Source organism: Dipteris shenzhenensis, chromosome 26 (assembly GCF_047967505.1).
Source record: "Dipteris shenzhenensis isolate YYH24624 ecotype China chromosome 26, Dip_SZ_1.0, whole genome shotgun sequence".
NCBI classification, from domain to species: Eukaryota; Viridiplantae; Streptophyta; class Polypodiopsida; order Gleicheniales; family Dipteridaceae; genus Dipteris; species Dipteris shenzhenensis.
The window spans coordinates 11844416-11865589 of NC_141621.1; the positions used below are offsets into that span (position 1 = coordinate 11844416).

At 39.2% G+C, this 21174-nt stretch overlaps 2 pseudogenes; both read left to right on the forward strand.

Moving 5' to 3' along the window:
• Window positions 1-4089: 4089 nt before the first annotated feature.
• Window positions 4090-11426, forward strand: LOC147884671 (uncharacterized; annotated as a pseudogene).
• A 1401-nt stretch (window positions 11427-12827) lies between these two features.
• Window positions 12828-14197, forward strand: LOC147884672 (uncharacterized; annotated as a pseudogene).
• Window positions 14198-21174: the final 6977 nt, after the last annotated feature.

A 21174-nucleotide genomic window follows, 5' to 3' on the forward strand; every position in this document is an offset into this window, starting at 1 on the left:
CTTTCCAACCCTCCAAAAGTGCTTCCGATTTAAGTGAAGATGGCCATGCTGTATAAGCATGTTTGCAATACCCCTTCTCACATACCAATGGCAACTCAAACTCTGATTCTGGATCCCAAAACTCTTTAACACTTGTACATTTACTACCATCCCAGAACTCATCAATTCTAATATTTTCATTAGAATTGTTCGATAGCAACCATTTGTCTTTATTTCGCCACATTTCCAATAATTCATGGCATAAAGATCTACTTTTAGTAAGTAGTTTCAATTGTTCACCGATCGATATGTAGTCAAAACATAACATTTCCTTTCTAGGCACTGCACATTTCTCACACTTCTCACATGTTAAACAATCGTGCTTTAATTTTCTCTTTCCAGTAACATTTCTATTGCATTCGCATTCAACAGTGTTACCACTATAAGCGTCCTCTTTGCTTGGTAGATAGAGTATTGGAACATGTATGGAATCCTCTTTTCCTTGACATATTCTATATCTCTTTGATTCAACCATTCCAAGCCTTGTTAACATAGTAGTTAATTGCTCCCAACATGTGGGAACAGTTATTCCATTTAGACTTCCATCCCATGTTTCTGGAAGTTGGACCAATAGTTTACTCAAACTTGATCTTTTTGCGCAGTCATGTGTTATAGACCTAGGACCACCCATATCTCCAAATAGAATTTTAAGCATACTATCTTGAAACTCCATTGAAGCTTGATGTCCATCCCAAAGATCTTGCAACTCAATCAATCTTTGTATGATTTTATCAGCAAGAGATAAATGGCTATCCTCTCCTAAAGCATCCATGTTATCCTCTTCATCATCCAACCTATCCTGTTCATGCATATCAGTAAATTCATCGTTCCCTTCCATCTGATGCATAGGCTCATTGTTCTCCTCTTCTTCAGATCCACAAGAGCTAAAGTGTGGAGCATGCAAACCAAGATTTTCTCAATAGTTTCAAATCGCTCATCAACTTGCATATGCCTTGCATAAGTTGATGGAGCGACCAAGCGGCCACCATGGCAATAAGTTTCACATCTACACCATACCCACCTCCGTCGATTAGATGATTCAATGAGTTTTTCATTCACTATAGTATCATTGTCAATAGAGTTCTCCTCATTCACATTCCTCAAAATTGATGCGTGTAAGTTTCCAATGGAGTCTTGTTGCAAATGCACACAATACGTCCTCCAGCTCACATCTTGATAGCCAAGAGGTGAATGCCTACACCTATAATTGCATCTACATCTCCGTAGGTTATCATCTATTGCCATCTAGAATAAGGCACATGAAATCATAAATAAAACACCCTAGAGAACAAACACTTACATAAGCTCAACAAAGTCCATCACAAGCATAGAGACATAGCATTTATAAACATGTATAAACACATTTAAAATAAACACACATAGTAGGGTCATAAGTATGGGCAACTAGTGCCAGTCGTATAGATGGCCTCCCACAGATATCATCAAAGTAGCCTCACCCCTGGTAAAACCGTAGGTAAGCCATTGTAGGCCATGCAAATGCACACCCTAGCAACGATTCCATGGATAAAGAAGGACTATACTCGTGAGATTTTGTCACTTCTCGTACTTAGCTCCCACACATAGGACCATAGATACGTGTCTAGCATAGCATAAGTGCATAGCATATCATAACATAAAAATGAAACTGCCATACCATAAGCAAATAAAAGAAATATTGCCATACCATATAGACAAGGCATAAGCCCACTGAAACATAGAAGCACAAACAATGGCATTCACATAGGCACAAACAATAACATAGACATATAGAAACACCAATAGAAACATAGGCATAGACTATAGAAACATAGGCATAGACTATAGCATAAATAGCATAGAAGCATGTAGAAACATAGGCAAGCATAAACACAGGCATTCATCAATGGCAAAGAAGGCATCCATAAACATTTAAAGAGTAGATCCATAAAGCATAAAGCATAAAATTGCATATAGAATTAGGCATATAGGCATTCACATAGGCATATAGACATATAGAAGCATAGACTAAAGAAGCATAGGCAAATAGGCATTCACATAAAGCATAGAAATAGGCATTCACATAAAGCATAAACTTAATAGGCATAGAGGCATAGACTAAACAAGCATAGACCAATAGGCATATAGACATAGAAGCATAGACTAAAGAAGCATAGACTAATAGGCATTCACATAGGCATATAGACATATAGAAGCATAGACTAAAGAAGCATAGGCAAATAGGCATTCACATAAAGCATAGAGATAGGCATTTCCATAAAGCATAAACTTAATAGGCATTCACATAAAGCATAGAAATAGGCATTAAGCATAAAGAAGGCATCCATAAACATTTAAAGAGTACATCCATAAAGCATAAAGCATAAAACATGCATATAGAATTAGGCATATAGGCATTCACATAGGCATATAGACATATAGAAGCATAGACATAGGCATACATAAACATAGATGCATAGACATAGACATTCACATAAAGCATTCATTAAATAGGCATAGAAGCATAGACTAAAGAAGCATAGGCAAATAGGCATTCACATAAAGCATAGAAATAGGCATTCACATAAAGCATAAACTTAATAGGCATGCACATAAAGCATGTAGAGACATAAGCAAGCGTAGACTAGTGCATATAGAAACATAGGCAAGCATAGGCAAGTGTAGAAGTATAGGCATAGGCACGCATAGAAGCATAAGGCTAAATGAGACCCCATCATTTAGCCTTATGCTTCTATGTATAACAATGGCATTCGCGTAGGTATATAGACTAGAGAAGCATAGACATATAGAAACATAAACTAAAGAAGCATAGGCATATATGGAAGCATATAGATATGGATATAGATATGGAAGCATATAGATCTATATAGAACATAATGCATAAATAGCATAGAAGCATAAAGATATAGAACGTCCATATAGAAACATGCGCAAACATAAACATATTATCTATATAGAAGCATAAAGAAGCGTAGGCATATAGAAATGTAGACATATAGAAGCATAAAGAAGTGTAGGCATATAGAAACGTATAAAAGCATATAGAAGGACATATAGAAATGTATAGAAGCATAAAGAAGCATAGGCATATAGGCATATAGAGCCATTTAGGAATTTACATAGGCATATAGACATATAGAAGCAGGCATTCATAAACAGTCTAGACATAAACTTAAAGAATAGGCATATTGCATATAGAAGCATAGACTAAAGACATAGGCATACATTAATTTAAAGAATAGACTAAAGATGCATATAGAAGCATAGACATAAGCATACTTAAACTTAAAGAATAGGCATACGTTACCTCATAGAAGCATATAGATATGGAAGCATAAAGATATAGGCATACGTAGGGATATGCATGTACATAGACATAGGCATAGGCATAGGCATACATAGGGATATGCATACATAGACATATAGAAACATAGGCATATAGAAGGACATACATTCATTAAGTAGAAGCATAAAGATTTTAAACATGAGCTTTATATTATACATTTAAAAACTAAAGCATTCTAACAAACGTAGGAATAAACACGAGCTTTATATTTATATACATTTTAAAACTAAATTTTGGAATTTACATTTATACAAATATAGGAAGAGAGAGAGAGAGAGAGAGAGAGAGAGAGAGAGAGAGAGAGAGCATAATGCATATAGAATTGTTGAAATAGAGAGAGAGAAAGAGAGCACATGCATAATGCATATAGAGTTATAGAAACACCTCGATTTGGAAATTAAATTGCTACCGCGTGTCGTAATCCTATTGAGAGCCCTCGAGCATACGTTAGTGCCTCCCAATCTTGCAATAGAAAGTTTTAGAAACAATATGTACAGTAGCGCAACGAGGGAGCTCCAACAATGTGTAGTACCGTATTGCCTCGAGCAACTGCCTGGGAAAGGGTAGTGGGAATCCTGCAATTAGTCTGGTACGACGTATATTGCATTGCAAGTTGATCGTGAGAAGTATTTGTAGCTGTAGCTGCGCTGCTAGTATGGGATGCAAGACGCATGAGGCTTGAGCAACTATGCAAGGCCCAAGGGATCATGTGCAGTACAGCAGCAGATCGAAAGCAACTTACCAGGCCAGCAGATATTGCACGTGCTGCGTATGTTGGGCCAGATGTGCAGGCAGCAGCAGAAGCTCTCTGTTGCAGGTCGCACATCACCAGCTAGCTGCATACCTTCATGAACCTTGAACCGCGCGACAATGTGCAGGACAACATCGATAAAAGCACCTTCGACATGACCCGAGCTGCGAGCTATCTGCACGAATTCGAATCTCACGAATATCAATATTCTATCATGAATGGCAGGGCACTGCAAAACTCGAGTTCTAGGCTATGGAACAAGTAACATGAGCAAGCTGGTGTGTATACTAATGCACGAGAGCAGAGAGTAGAAAGCATCGAGAAGCTGTAGGCAAGTCAACACTTCCGTTAGCTAGAGCCGTTTGAGGCTAGGGTAGGAGAGGAAAAGTTTTGGGGGGATTTCTCCCCCCAAATTGCATTTTGGCACCTTCCCCCCTTTGCCCTTTACCCCTTTAACCCTTCCCCTTCAATACTAACTAATTAACATAGTAAAACCAACAAAATCAATAAACCTTGTGTCCCTATAACTTAAACACTTAATTAACCTTAATATTAGCCTTAATATTAACCTTAAACACTTAATTAACCTTAATATTAACCTTTAACACTTAATTAACCTTAATATTAATCTTTTTAACTTAATTAAGGTTAACACTTTCAATTCACCATAGCACTTACACCTCATAATCCTAAAATTTACATTAACTTATTAAAATTTTCAGTATGACAATATTCGAGGTAACGGGAGGTGGGAGATATTCAAGGTGGAAGGTACAATGGTATACAGTAGCAGGCTACTTGCTAGGGCAATAGAGGTTGGAGAGGCAAAAGTACAGGGCATAAGAAAGATAGTCGTCCATTACTCCATTTGTGATTCAATCCTTTGTTAGATAGTCTGTTTGTCTTTTGGGTGATTGGGCAATTGTGCAAATTGTGCAAAGCAAAGTGTACTAGAAAGATAGAGTGAATATTTACTAGAAAGAGTGCAACAAATGACAAGTTCACTTAGAGAAATATTGGTTCTATAAGGTGAGGGATCAAAATCCTAAATATACTATCGTGAAATGGAATTAGGTAGAAGGTACTACCCACCTCCTTTACAACAATAAAGGGCTTTGACATTCACATGTTTGCTGTCATGCCTTCTCCATTTGGCTCTAACATCCCACCACCTCTTCCTTGGATTGTGTGCTCCTTGCCATGCTGCACCTTAACTATTCTTGAAAGGGGCTCTACAAGGTGATATTCATGCAGCTCTCCAACTATAGCATGCATCCACCATAGTGTGATCATTTGATAAGTTCATGCAGGACTTACCTTAGGGTCAACGATCGATACACACAAATTTCCCGTGCATAGACCCACCAAAATGTGGGATCATTTGATAAGTTTATGTAATATCTAGCTTCCTTGCATCCACCATAGTGGGATCATTTGATAAGTCCATGCAAGACATTCCTTAGGGTCAACAATCCATACACCCATAGTTGGATCATTTGATAAGTTTATGCATTCACAAAACATGACAAAGTATCTCAAAGTGGCATTACAAGTTTCAATGAAGTGCCACAACATACTGAGTAAGAGCATCTCATTGTGCACTTGCCCAAGCTGCTTACAACCCTATGAGAATGAGCAATAAGTTCAACTAATCAATGTGATACATCCTCATCATGTGTATGTCAAAGCAATCTTCATGTTATGGCACATCCCTAGCTGCGAGTAGCGTATTGTGCAAAATGCAACATGCCACTATCCTTGCAACCAACTTGGGCTTTGGGTTTAGGGACTTCTAATTATTGAGGTACTTCCACTCAACAAAATGCATGCTCCACAACATTGCAGGTGGAGGATAGATAAAAGTTAAACTTGCATTGCAGGTTCGTCCAAGGGGTCTCATTTAGCCTAATGAACCATGGCGTAAGTGCATAAACACCATCTCCAAGGATGTCATACTCTCAAATGCAAAAAGCACCATCAACAAAAGAAAAACTTTGTAGGGATATGAAAACTAATCATCAAGACTTATGCAAAGTTTATTACCAATAATAAGATGATTGGGGGATGATTGGAGGTATCATTGTTGATGATTGTTACATATTTTTTGCTCACATAATAGGATGCACACAAAAATTTGGGATATTATGCCTTCTTAGCGACACATTCGGTGTCTGATGAACATTGGAACTTTGCAAGGACATGGAACTTTGCAAATACATGCAAAATTGGTGCAGTATTTTATTTAGTACCCCCTCCTAGAGCCATGTGTCAAAATTTCATTCCACATATATATAAAAGTAGAAGTTAATCAACTGAAAGGCTCTAAACTAAACTGATTCATTATTCCCTTTAGAAATGCAATGATTGCATCGAATCATGACAACTAGTTTGGAATTCTCAAATCATCCTTTGGCCTCTTAGATAAAGACTAAGGACATATACTTTGAAAATAAACTTATATTATAAAATTGTAGTAGTATTTGATAAAAGACTTTTATTAATACTTAGGAATTAACTTTTCTCTCTGATATAGAAAGCATGCACAATTGCAATAAATTATAGAATTGCTATGATAGACATTTAATGAGAAAAATTAATCCCTAAGCACAACAATACGGTACACATCATAGTACAATAATTAACGAAGGTTAAACTTGACTAGGAACCCGTGAACTTTGACTTGTAATACAAAGGAAGGCCATGCTTTTGTGATTTATAAAATAATTCCACTAGATCGTATAATACAGTTTCTTCGATCTTTGATATGTGCAGTCCAAGAGCAAGGACATATATCTAAAGACTTATTCATTCTACTGCATGATCACAAGAAGTTTTTTTTGGGATTGCACATGTCTCATTAAAAGTAGCCTAAGGTAGATTTGAGCAAACTAAAACAAGGCACAAAGAGCTGCCATAATAATACTAGATATGGTTGTAGGACATATGTACATAGTTTAAAATTTGAACCATTAGCATAGTGTAGATGTTTTGACACAAAAATTGATTTCTTTTTAAATGCCAACTTAGCATTGCATAGTCATATTAGAGTGGAAGATATGATTCATGGGGAATTCGACATCAATTACAAGTAGAGTAATACTATACGAATGGGAATTCGTGATGGCAATGGGGATACTTTTCCTTTGGTAGTTTGAATCTAAACTAAGCATCTAAGAATATATTTCTACTGTCAATAGATTTATCTTGTGCCAATTGCATTTGGTAACATTTTTTGTTACTATTACATCACCTAAACCATATTTTTAGTTCTTATTGGATAGGTTCAATCTTTGTTTCTTTTGATTCATACATAATTTCTTCAACCATCATCTTTTTATGAAAACTATGTTTGTCAAGTAGAGGGTTGTTGGATATTCTACCATTATTGCACTACAAAAGGAGAATGTATATGTGTAGAATACAAAGATGTAAAGGGAAAATAGGAGTGAAGCAAATTATGTTAGTCTAGATGGCTTCCTTGATGATATAGCATGCAACATACACATCTATTTGGATTTATTTTCAAATGTATTTGGGCAAAGGGCATCAAAAAGTTAATGGAATGATGATGCATTAACATCATAAAATAATACTACAAAATGTATAATGTGTATGCGATAATACGATAATATAAGGGGAAAACACAATGGGAGGAAGAAAATTATGTAAATATTAGATAAAAGACTTTTATATGGTCAATAAGTCACTCAACGTAGCGGTTTATTTTGGACTTATTTACAAATGTACATGGATGTTCAGGGTACCAAAATATGAATGTAGTTGACAATGAAAGGACATCCACTTGACATCGCAACATAATAGTTTTGCACCTAACTAAAAAGATGTGCACTACTACAAGAAATACACATCTCATAATTTATAATTAGTTTAATCAACTTCATATATTTATTGGTAAATAATATTTATCTTATGTTAGAGAGCATTCATTTTGAGTTATAATTTTATCATTGGGTGCATGAGATAGTTGATTTTTACACCAAAATATTACATTTGACATCACACATTGTGTATTTCATGGCTAAAGGGATTATTCACCCTCTATTGGCAAAAATTTCCCTTGAGATATAGTTTTACCTTAGAAAACATGAGATGATAGTGCCTTATCAACTTAACATTGCACATGTACTTCTAATTTGGGACATTAATTTTGAATTACATAGCATATTATAATTATCTATGCATTTGACAATTTAGATTAACATTATTATATTTTTCAATTACAAAATGGAGAAACCTTAGAATTTTTTTGGAATAAAAATAAGTGCATGTACTTCTCATTGTCACTTTTATTTGGACTCCATATAGAAGAAATATAGTGTTCTAAAATTAAAGAATATGTAATTAGCCTACATTAGATATCTTATTAAAATTACAATGATCCACACTTGTTACGTACATTGTCATTTTTAATATACAAATATTTTTTTATATGGAATATTCAACAGTCTTTATTACACAAAAAACTCCTCCTATGTAGGTAGTTGCAATACAAAACATGCAGTCTTGCTAATTTCTAATATACAAAACAGAGAATCCCCTTGATTATCCATATAAAAGTACATATTTCCTATATAGAAAATAGAAAATTCATTTGATTCTCCATATGGGATGTCACATTTCCTATATAGCATGTTAAGTGATCTATATAGGAAATACATTTTGCTGTGAAAAAATGAGGTCATTTCCTAGATAGAAAACATAGAATCCACTTGATTCTCCATATTACATGACAAATTTCCAAGATGGCATTGGGTGTCTATATAGGAAAAAGAATTTCCTAGATGAAGAGGGGAAAATTCCTCTATTTATCTAGGAAATATGCTCAAATTTCCTAGTTGAACACCAAATTCCTATATAGGCATTAGTCTAAAGTTCCTTGTGGTAGAGTCTACAGTCGAAGAGAGAGCACACCCCCTTTCCAACACTTTTGGCTTACTCGAGATGAATTAAAGGTAAACTTTAGGAGAAACAAGTTCACACTTCCCCCATATTCTCAGTTGGCTGCTAGCTCTGATACTAGCTACGGAGATTGTCTGGAATTTTACTTGACAAAAGACACTAGCAGAGCTCCATTAGGTTTATTGCACAAGTTGAGGGTCAGGTACACTGATCCTCATTCATCCTTGTATAGCCAGAACTTGAAGTTTGACTTTGCCAATGATATGCTACATGTAACAATGCCCTTTGGCATAAGTTCAGACTTCATTGGCTAGCTGGTTATTCCATAGCTCTACAATTATCAGTCAAGGGTCTGCGACAGGCTTCTAAATTAGCCAGTGCTCATCATATCAGGTTCTATTGGTTTGACCCCCATACACCTTTGTGGGGATGGCTCCATAGTTGAAGAAGAGGAATTGCTTCAGAAGACTTTGGAGGTGCATGCCCTCAAGAAGGCTGTATGCAGAAATCTCAAAGTCTTTGTAAACTTTGAGGCATTGTCCTATTCAAACAACAAAGATGCATTGATTAGGAAGTGTACATATCAGGTGAAGTATGAACAGGCTATTGTGTCTGTCGCCTTGTGCAACTGATAGGGTGATTGCAAGGTCCTTGTTTTTCATAGGAGCAGCATGCTCATAAGAATTGATCGCTATATTAGCCCAAGATTTATTGACCTTGGTGATGTGATACCATCGTTCCAAGTGTACCTATCATACGGAGTGAACATTTACTTTCAGGTTCTCTCTCTCTCTCTCTCTCTCTCTCTCTCTCTCTCTCTCTCACATCCGTATGAACATTTATTTTCACGTTCTCTCTCTCTCTCTCTCTCTCTCTCTCTCTCTCTCTCTCTCACACACACACACACACACACACACACGTCACACACACACACACAGAGCACACACTCTCTCTCTTTGTTTTTTTAGTGAAACCACTGATTTAAATTAATGCAGGATATAGTTGCTACCACACAGATTGGGGGGCAGCTAACAGTGGGAAAACACTTCCCAACAAGTGTAGAGTAATGTCTCCAATATGATCTCACACCCCCACCCAACCAAAACATGCATGCACGCGCGTGCACACAAAATGTTTAGTGCATACTATGTGTCCTCATGTATTCTCAATTAGGTTTATGAACAGGCACACCATCAACACAATATGAAGCAACTCTCTCATCCAGAGCTACTGCATCTACTGTGCGATTCTATGTGCGATTCTATCCTACAAGAGGACATGGAGATGGCAAAGGAGGCAATCAACGGTTTGCCTAGTGTTGATTCCCTTGATGAGTTTGGACGTTTAGCGATGGTGAATAAATTGGTTTTCATGTTATTTCACAGGAAGATTGAATTATATGTTTCAGTTTATTATCACTTCTTTCTTGGAATGTGCAAGAGTTTGATTTTAGTGTTTCTTTATTTATCTTTAAGTGTGTGTAGCAACGAAAGGTGATCAGGAGATGGTAGAGTATCTCATCGATAATGGGGCCAAAGTTGATTGTAAAGGTAACATTGTTTGGTGTCTTTCTCAATGTTCTCTCTCTCTCTCTCTCTCTCTCTCTCTCTCTCTCTCTCTCTCTCTCTCTCTCTCTCTCTCTCTCTCTCTCTCTCTCTATCTCTCTCTCTCGCTCGCTGTGTGTGTGTGCACGTGTGTGCATGCTTGCTTTTATTTGAAAATCTTGGACTTAGAATTTTATAAGTGGTTATTATAGATATTGAGAGATTGTGCAGATGGCAGAGGAGTTTCTCCAGTGCTAGCTGCAAGAGCTAAAGGTTATGATAGCACAGCAGATTATATTGAGAGTCGAGGCAGAGTTCTTAAATTGTCAGGGCATGCTCTTGTAGATGCAATCAAAAAATCATAGTCAAAGAGATTCGATCTCCTTTTGCAACAAGCAGGAGTACATCAGAATGAGGTATGCATGCCATTCCTTTATTTTGCACGTTGCATGACATGCCTTTAAAAAAAATTAAGTATACATTGATGAAGCCGGCATTTTGTTCTCGTCTTTTGCATGTTGCATGGGTATGCTTTCTTTCAAAAAAATAAAAAACTCATTGAGGTATGCATGTTGTTCTTCTATTTAGCATGTTGCATGGTCATGCTTTCTTTTCTCAATATGTTCGTTTGGGTGTAGAGGGATGCGACAGGGATGACTGCATTGATGCATGCATGCTTCGTGGGGAAGAAGATGCAATACACCAACTCTTAAGAGCAGGAGCCTCTAAATTTTTGCATGATAGCCATGGTCGCATTGCAAAAGAGTTTGTGGACTTCATTGGGAATATCAATGTCTCAAATGTGTAGGATGACATCTTAGATTCATGATGTAGCTTGTCTAGATTGTACAATGATTCACCCTTTTACGTTAGTCTTTATATGTGCACACTAGGTGATCTCTGTGTTGGAGGCAAGTTTGCATGCAAGGCTATGAATCAAACTTTAACTATAGTCAATATGAAGCTTGGACTGTTTTGAAGCTGTGGGGATTTATTGGTGATTGTAGAGGTTTGCAAACTTGTAGGAAATTGCTTGTGTAAATTTGCAGTGCTGCAAGGCTTAAAGACTGTTGTAGTTTGATGGTGGCTTTACATTTGAAAATCAAGGGTGAGAGGTGTTGGTCAGCCTTGAGCACTCAATTTTTTTTGCCCAACCACTTTTGTTTATTTGCATTAAATCACTTTCATTTTCTTCAATTTTAAGAGAGCATTTACTGCTTTATATGGCCTCTTCCACATCTTTTTGCGAGCTCTTCCCACCACTACTCAATTATGCATTGATTTGATCTAAGTGGTTTTTACACATTGCTTTGAGTGTTCGTATCATTGTATTCAGAACTAGTTTCATTAGAGCCTGTGCACCTCATCATTTGAGGTGAGGCTATCTTGTCCTTTGCATGGTTATGGGTGATACACACTCGAGTACTGATGTCAAGGCATCACACTTGACTTATTGCTGGGTAGAGCTCGTCCTTTCCATGTCAGAATTTACAATTTGCAAGTCCGTCCATCACTTTCACATCGAGAAATCATGCTTGGGCTTTTTCAACTATCGAAAGCAATTTGATGTGCCCTCTATGCTTGTGCATGAATCACTTGCCTATGAACTGGTTATTGATGTCTACATGAATTGCTAGCTAGCCTTAAAAGCTATAATCTCAAAACTCCACCATCTCCCTTCAAAAGCTTTGAGGTGTGGTCTTTTGGGTACCTCTATTTCACCTCCTTCCTTACTCCTAGAGCTCTCCTTTTCCTAGCAAATGTCTTGGTGGATCTTCATCTTGGACTGTTAAACACTCCTCCTATGACTTGTCGGGACCCATTCTTGGCGTCTTATCCTCCAGTCTAACAAATTTTTGCCCCAAATTTTTTCGCTTACCTCCGCAGCTATCGACGCCGTTTCCTTTTGCTCCTCGATCCTCTCAGCCCTCTCACAGCTCACTCACCTGTCCTCTTAGCCTCTTGTCTTAGCCCTCACCTCAGTCCTCACCTCTCCTCTCAGCCCTCTTACCCTCTCAGCCTCTCCTCTCAACCCTCTCAGCCCTCTCACCCAACTCTCAACCCTCTCCTCTCCTCCTTGCTCTCCTCATCCGTTTCCCTCTCCTCTCCTCCTTGCTCTCCTCTCCAACATCTCCTTCTTGCTCTCCTCTCCTCTCCTTCTTTCCCTCTCCTCTCCTCCTTTCTCTCCTTAGCCCTTGCCCTCTTCTCCTTGCTCTCTTGAGTCCTCAGCATGGCTCGGTCTTTGGATGCATGTTGGAAACATGTAGAGAAATTGGGAAGCTATGAGGGGTCTGGTGGTTCTAAGAAGTGGAAATGCAAATTCTGTGGAATGGATAAATTGGGGAGTGTCACCCGTGTGAAGGACCATCTTGCCCATGTGCCAAGCAAAGATGTAGCCTGACCATGTCCTTATGTTCCTCAAGATGTTGAGAGCCTTGAAGAATGGAAGTGGAAGCGTTTGGGTGTTCCCAAAGACTCGAGTTCTGTGGAGCCAGTGAATGAGGAGGAAGGTAGTTCAAGTTGAGCACTAGGGGCAGCAAAGAGGAGTAGAGATATAGAGACTCCTCCACTACCTAGAAATTATGTACAAAGGGCCAGCATCCAATCTCGGTTTCAAAAGCAGGCAATGGGTAGGGAGCTCACCCGATTGCTCATACGGTGTGCCATTCCCTTTCATGTGGGCAAGACAAACCAATGGAGGAAGACCATGATAGCCATCAGCCACATTGGATATGAGTGGGAAGGCCCTTCATCTGAAGCTCTGTGAGTATGTGAGATCAAGTGAGAAAGTGCACATAGAAGTACAGCTAGAGCCCTTGAAGGAAACATGGAAGAAGCATGGGTGCACTATATTGTGTCACGGATCATTAGATGTACGTAGGCGGAATGTGTACAATATTTTAGTGTCTTGCTGCAAAGGCACTATGTTTTTGAAAGCCATTGATGCATCCCTCCCAGGTCTCACAGTTATTGGTTTATTTACTTGGGGTCATATACAGGAGGCAATCATGCAAATAGGGTGTGAGAATGTTGTGCAGGTAGTGATAGACAATGGGAGCAATTGCAAGTCCATGGGCTTTATGCTAGAGGATGAGTTTCTAGATATAGTGTAGACCCCTTGTGCATCACATTGCTTGGACTTATTGATCGAGAACATAGGTGAAATACAATGGGTTGATTCCATCTTTTGCACTGCACGAAGCATGGTAAAATTTGTGAAAAAGAGGCCAAAAGTTTTGAGCATGTTTCGGACCTATAGCAATCTTGATCTACTGCAGTCTGCAACCACCAGATTTGCATATATGTTCATTGTGCTTGAGAGACTCCCGCGAGTTCACAGGGAGTTGGTACACACTGTGTACTCAGATGAGTGGCTGTAGTGGGATGAGAGAGAGAGCCCTAAGGCAAGAGCTTTTATGCGTGCTATGATGAAAGAGGACTGGTGGGTAGAGGTTGAGGGTTTGATCAAAGCTCTCAATCCGATCTACACAGTCTTGCACATTACAGACATGGAAGGGAGAACTCTTGGCCTTTTATATGAGTACATGGATAAGATTGGAGACTCTCAACAAGCAACAATACTTGAGAGGCGAGCAGTAAGTCTCTGTATGTTTTTCCTTATATGTAAATTTTTATTTCACTCGAGTCTTCATGCTTTACATTGGTCTTGACTCTTGACTCTTGACTCTTGTTTTTTGTCCATGGTTTGTTCTCTAAAGGATTGAGTAGATCAAGGCTATATGGAATAAGAGATGGGATTAGTTTCATAAACCAATTCATGAGCGAGGGCCGTATCCATCACTTCCACTTCAGTAGGGCTAGAGGAGCAGGATCCTCTCTTATCTTCATCTAAGGCTAACACTCACGAGTTAGACGAAATAGATGATAGCATGAATGCTGATGACGTTGAGGAGTGATTCTTGGAGCATGCATGATGCTTATCTGATTTTTGGATCCGACATATCATATGGATCATGTTTTGTATTGGCTATAGCATAGACTATAGTACTTATTTTTAGGATTTTGTCATGTCACGTGATATAAATCATGTTTTGTATTCACTTTTGTGAGGCTTCAGCCTAGGCCCCAAACTACTTGTCATTAATGATCTATCATCTATGGTAATTGATGTAGTGTGTGCAGCTTTGCCAAAATTTGAATTCTTTGAAGTTATAAGTTATTGTGAAATTTGAAGATGTATATATATATATGTATATATAATTAACCTTAAAACCAAAACTCCATTTCCATCGTTTCTTCTAGTGGCCAAAACTCCGAAACTTTTTTTCCTGCCCGTTTTCGTTTCCCCATTTCTGAAACTCCTAGGAACTATGTTTATCACATATAACCTTTAAAGGTTAGCAAATATCTTAAAATGCTGCAAATTATTTGACAATAAGAGACTTGCATTTCACAAAGGTAGAAAATTAATTGACAATAAGAGATTGGCATTTCTCAAAGGTAGAAAGTGGTGAACAAGTTATGGTTATAGAGAAAGCTTCATTCAAATAGCTCTTTCTATGTTCATGTAGCTCTTTCTATCTTTAAAGAGGCTTTCTTAAACTTTAGGAGGTGATTTCTTAACTAGCATGGAATGTGAATAAAAACAAGGATAATGCATGTGCTCATAGACTATACACACACTTTTTATTTGGTAATTTACATATTACAAAAGGTAGTTACAAATGCAAAGAGATTTGAAAGATATTTGATAAAATTAGGTTCAAGATTTATATTTTCTCATGTTTATGGAAATTCATGGGACATTCTTTTTTTCTTACAATTATCACGTGCCATTTCAGAATAACAAACTTAAGGAATAGGGTTCTTTAACAGTTATTGGAGTTTATACTATACTTTAAGATGAATACAAAGTATATAGATAAGCATCTGACATGGTGGTAGAAACATCATTTGTGATTCATGATGTTATGGAAAGAAGCATCATTGGGTAAAGGTATTCCAATGCATTTATATAATCTATGGCTAGTATCATTAAGAAAGAAAGAAAGTTTATTAAAGTCTTCGGAAAACTGATGGGTCTATGAGACTGTGAAAATCCTAACACAAGCGAGCTGTGAGGGTGGAGCTACTAAACGAGCATCTACACCAATGTAGAATGCAAAAAAAGACAGAATGGTAGCATTAAATACTGAGTACAACATAGTCATGTCTGTGGTCGACTACATATTATCATCACTTGCATCATCATCATCGTCATCAACAAGAAATCGGGGTGGATTAGGCACTTAAAGCATGAAGTTAGCAATAGAGTGTTGTTGACCACTCGAGGGTGCAGTCCTGTGACGTCTCCTGGTCATAGATCTATGCCTAACAAGGGCTATAGTAACCCTTGTCGGCTGTGCTCCAACGCAAAACATGGAGGCAATATCCCCAAGTGTAATATGTGCCCGTCCTTTGTCTCAACTGTCGAGTCACTGGCTCTGGGTCCTGATCATGTCGAGGTCTTGTCTCAGGGGAGTCCAGGTGATATGGTTGAAAGAACTTTATGATAGAGCTCTGAGTGGGGTGTGCCAAAAGGAAGAGGTCTACTTCCGTCTCCAGAAATCGAAGTATCCTCTTGCAGTGCGAGAGTACCTCATGAATGAAGCCTGCCAAGCATCTCTAATCTAGATAGGAGAGGAATCGAGACAAAACCCAATAGCTATCTCTGAAAAGGCAGCAGTAGAAATGCCCTCAGATCTCATAGTAAATGGGACACTTGAAGATGAAGTGCTCCTCCGTCTCAGCGTCCTGCATGTCACATAATGTGCATAGGTACCTCTCCCGGGGTAGGCACTCTACTCTGCCGCTCTCGATATGAAGTCTATGTGAAGAGACTCAGAACTGCCCAATAGAGATCCTCAATGAGTGGGGTAACTGGATCTGCATATATCCTGGTGGGTCAATGAAACCCTCCTCTGTGATATGTAAACAATGATCTCTATAGAAGCTAAGCTTCACAGGGAGTTCGCTCGATCCCAACCAGGTCCAAAATGTGTGTAGCTGTAAGAGATCCTCACGGATTACCTGGTTGACATCGTGTGACATGAGGGGAGAAAAAGGAGCATCCATACTGTATTGGAAGGGAGGAATTCCATCCATGTGGAGCCCCAATCCCTCAAACCATCTCTCTATGTGTGCATACCAGCATCTATGGTCACCCCTTGCTAAGAGTGTCATAGAGGATGACAATGCTAGCCATGGCAGCCTACTGCGTCTGGAAGAGTAATCCCCATATTCTCTAACTCAGTATAGATATGTGATAACGTGAAATGCAGCATCTAGCCGTAATGGAGATGACCCAAACTCAGCCTAAATGATATGCTGAGGAATGGATGGCTTCTTGGAAATCATCCATGATAGCATGAGAACCTATAACTATTTCACTAGCGCCCACTCTATATCCGCTAAATCTGGCCCCCAACAAGGGCTGCCATACATTCCCGATGGGTAGACCAAGGAGTTAAAGAGTAGCCCCTTGGTCCGTGGATCTTGAAAGTGTGAGTGGAAGCACTGTCTCTCTAGTCTGGACAATGAAGCGTATCCTCTACCCAAGCATGCCTGCATCGTGGGTCTCATAGTGAAGATGGGTCTGAAGAAGACAACCCCAAGGTACATGTATGATGAAACTATCTCAACAGGTGACCCATCATAAGTGAACTGCTCTTGGCGCATGACGGCTCGAGATGTGTTAAAGACCCTAAGCTTGGTTTTACCTAGGTTGACCTTCAGATCATGAGACTCACAAAAGGATTGAAGTGCGTTAAGGTGTCTCTAGAGTCCCTCTGCAAAGGAAGATAGAAGAGCCACATCATCTACATAAAGCAATATCTGGATCAACGTGCCAGCAAGAGAGCAACCATCCCCTCCTAGTGTCTATATCACTGCTGTCTCGAGCTCGAGCTCGTCTATGTAAAGGCCAAACAGGGTAGGCGATAAAGGACACCTCTGTTTGATCCCAATAGTTCTCATCTCGTCTGTCCACCCAGATCTTGCTCGGATCCTACCTATGAGACTCTTGTAAAGTGCCATGACAACCGAAATGATCTCCTGGTCATAACCCAAATCCTATAGGTGTCGTATGAGGTGAGCTCTCAGGACTCTGTCCAACGCCTTGTGGAAATCCATAAAGCAATAGTAAACCCTCTGCTTCTAAGCCCTTGCCTCCTCGATGATACACCTGAGCATGAGAATGTGATCCATGGTGCCATGATCATGTTGGAATCTAGCCTGTCCTACTACTCTAAGTCCTCGACACTCTGCAAACCTGCTGACCTCGAAATCAAGCACTAATGCATATATCTTGGACATAACATGTCCAATCATAATGGTCCTGTTATTCTCCGAGCTCATGGGATCCCTTGCCTTGTGGATGGGTGAAATAGTGTTAATAGTCTAGGTGCATGGAAACCCCAAACAGACATCTTCATTAAATAGCTTTGCTAAGATCAGGGCTAGGAGGTTAATCCCATATGCAATGAACTCAGTGCATAGCCCCTCATGATCCTTCACTCGGCCATTATGAAGTTTCATTACGGCATCCTTCACGCCCCCCGCAGTGAAGAAGGTGCAGGATGTGGGGCATGGCATATGTGAGAGGTCAGGGACTATGGCTGGTTTTGGATGTCATATAATGTGCATGCATAGTTATACTAGACCTGAGTGTCGGTGAGTGGTGAGGGGGACCGTCCCTCTAAACATTTCCACCAGAAGTCTTTAGAGTTGTTACTAAACAAAATGTTCAGTAGTTTCTCATTGTTCTGGCAAATAAAATCTAGTTTCTTCCTACGTACCAGTCAATGATACTTGTGTAGCGTCTCTGGTTTGCTTGGAAGGCTATTTTTGGTTTCGAATCTGAACTGGTGACGTATTACAGGGTACGGTCCTAGGAGGTGGTGGGGATGTGGAGTGAGTGGTATGAGGGAAAGCATGAAGGGCAGCCTCGTGTAGTGAGCGAGTGATCAAGGCAGCACGATCCTCTAATAGGGGTATGAAGTCAATGTAAGTAAGGAGTATGTACATACGGTTAGAGTAAGTAGGTGAGTGGTCACAGCTGAAGTGTATATTTTGGGAATCAATATTTGATAGAGACAAGGATTTATTGCATTTTAGAGGTTTAGGTGAGTCAAACAATGGCATCGCTTGTGACTTAAGACACATATATGCAATTTACCAACAATTAGCTCATTCACATTAGGCCCTAGACATTACGACATAAAAATATACACACACTTTTTTTTGGGGGGTGAAAACACACATGCACACACACACATAGCTCAAAATTACCCAAGAAACCTAGGTGAAGTTGTTTGAGAAGAAGACCTTCCATAGCCATGGTGATTTGGACTCTAAATTGTGACACAAAAGAACATGATTTGCCAACACTTAAAATGCTCCTATCACGTTTAATATAAGATCTTGAGTGATTTGGACTCTAAATTGTGACACAAAAGAACATGATTTGCCAACACTTAAAATGCTCCTATCGTGTTTGATATAAGATCTTGACCACACATGCATTAGCCTACACGAGACCACCCTTGCTCTAAGTAGGAAATGCTAGAGCCTTTTTATAAAAGCAAGGCATTACAAAAGGAAACAAACATAATTATTACATGGGAAACATCTTGGGCAACTTGCATAACAAAATTAAAAATGACTTAGAAAAGGTTCAATCATAATGTTTGTCATTAAGAGAAATCATTGTGAGAACCTTCTTTGCTTTTGGGGGATATCCTTTCTACATCTTTATCTTCGTCTTTTCTTCGCCTACTGTATATTTTTTGATGATATTCAAAAAGTTTTTTGGAGGAGGCTCTAGACTCTCACAAGTATAGAAAAATACCCTCTTTTTCAAGCTATCCATTCATGAAGGGATTTTAGTGAGGTCCAGATTTGGGATAGATGCTACTTGTTCTTTATGCTTATCTACAATAGAGTCCACTCAGCACTACTTATAGAATTGCAGACATGCAAGGACTATCTAGAAGGGGGTTGCTATGATTTTCACTTCTTTTGCTCATTCCCCGTTCTTTATGAGATGGGGATCAGTTGCCTGGCTTTCTCTTTCTGGGCCCTAGGTCTTCTTTGAGAGGCATGATCTTGCTTGGGCCTTCGCAGCTCGGCAACAGGATGGTTCTTTACATGATGTCCCTGCATCTCTTTATTAGAACGGCTATTGCCTCTATGGATACTTCGTGGGAGATTTTGGCAAGCATTACAGCTTGGCACATTTGGAAAGCTAGATACATAGAGATCTTGGATGACTTACAAGTCCACCCCTCTTATGACCTGGCCAGTATTTGGACAAATTCTACACGGATGGCTATTTGGGCTAGCATGCAAGGAGACTCACAGGCTGCCAATTCAAGAGAGCTAGTTTCCTTAGGGAATGGAGGGGATCCCCCTTCTTTTCTAAATCTGATAAAGGATTGAGATGGCATTTCCAGCCACAATCTTGGTTATTTAATCCTACAGTTTGAGGAGCTTTTAGACCTGTTTTGGTCTATTTGTTGTATTTGCCCCTAGAGTTCTCTCCTACTGAGTTTCTTTCATACTTAGTAGAAGTCTTATTCATGAAAAAACAAGTTGAATACATTCAAGAGGCCTGCTGGGGCAAATTGAAAGGTAAGAAGAAGCAGAAGCAGAAGAAGAGAGAGAGAGAGAGAAAGGGGGAGAAAACGATGGGGGCATAAATAGAAATCTAGCTTCAAGTTGAGAGAGAGAATGAGAGGACACTTGGGTGACACCTCGACTACAAAGAAGGGACAACAAGTGCAATTTTAATTTTCATGAAATAAATAAAACAACCATTTTCGCTTTCATGAGGTGAAACACGGTTACTTAGGCTTCCACTTTAAGAGTGGCAGGCCAAAAAGGTGTAACAAGGAAGAAACTGTAACTGAAGAGAGTAATACATGAATAGAAAACTGGGGGAGGCAAGTTGGAGATTCTAGAAACCCTTGTCCGAGTCTTGCATCTTGCATGTTCGATTGCTTCTGCTGCATACGCAGAGCTGAAGCAAGGAGCAAGGAGAGTTGAGAACTAGAAGGAAACCACAAGCTGCTCTCAGCAAGAAGAAGAAGGTTGTTGCTCTGCCATTGCTCTTCCTGTTGACACGAATCTGTGGGTGAAAGATCAGTCGGAAAAGAATGTGCTGATAATGCCCTTGAGAACAAACGGAACAGACCAGTGCTGCAAGGTTAGAAGATTAATCTTTGCATCGAAAGTCTAAGCGGCACGTAATTTGACAGAGAAAGGAGCTCATAAATTTTTGGTTCTTACAAGATGACGGGCATCTAAGTTAATGGTGAAGGAGCTTTACAGTTTGAATTTGAAGTCACTTAGCTTGCTGAGGCCTGTATATGGATTCTTTTTTTGTTCAAGTGGCGAGCCGGAGAAAAAGATATATGACTTGTTCGCTGCTTGTGCCTCAGCTCTAGGTGTGCGTGACAAATTGGCTTCAAGATGAGTCTCCATGTTGGTGAGAAGGAAAGAGCTAAAGCTTAGATTACTCGACGCATTTGGAAGAGAACCATGTTTCTGTGAGTAAGAAACTCATCATAACTCATCGT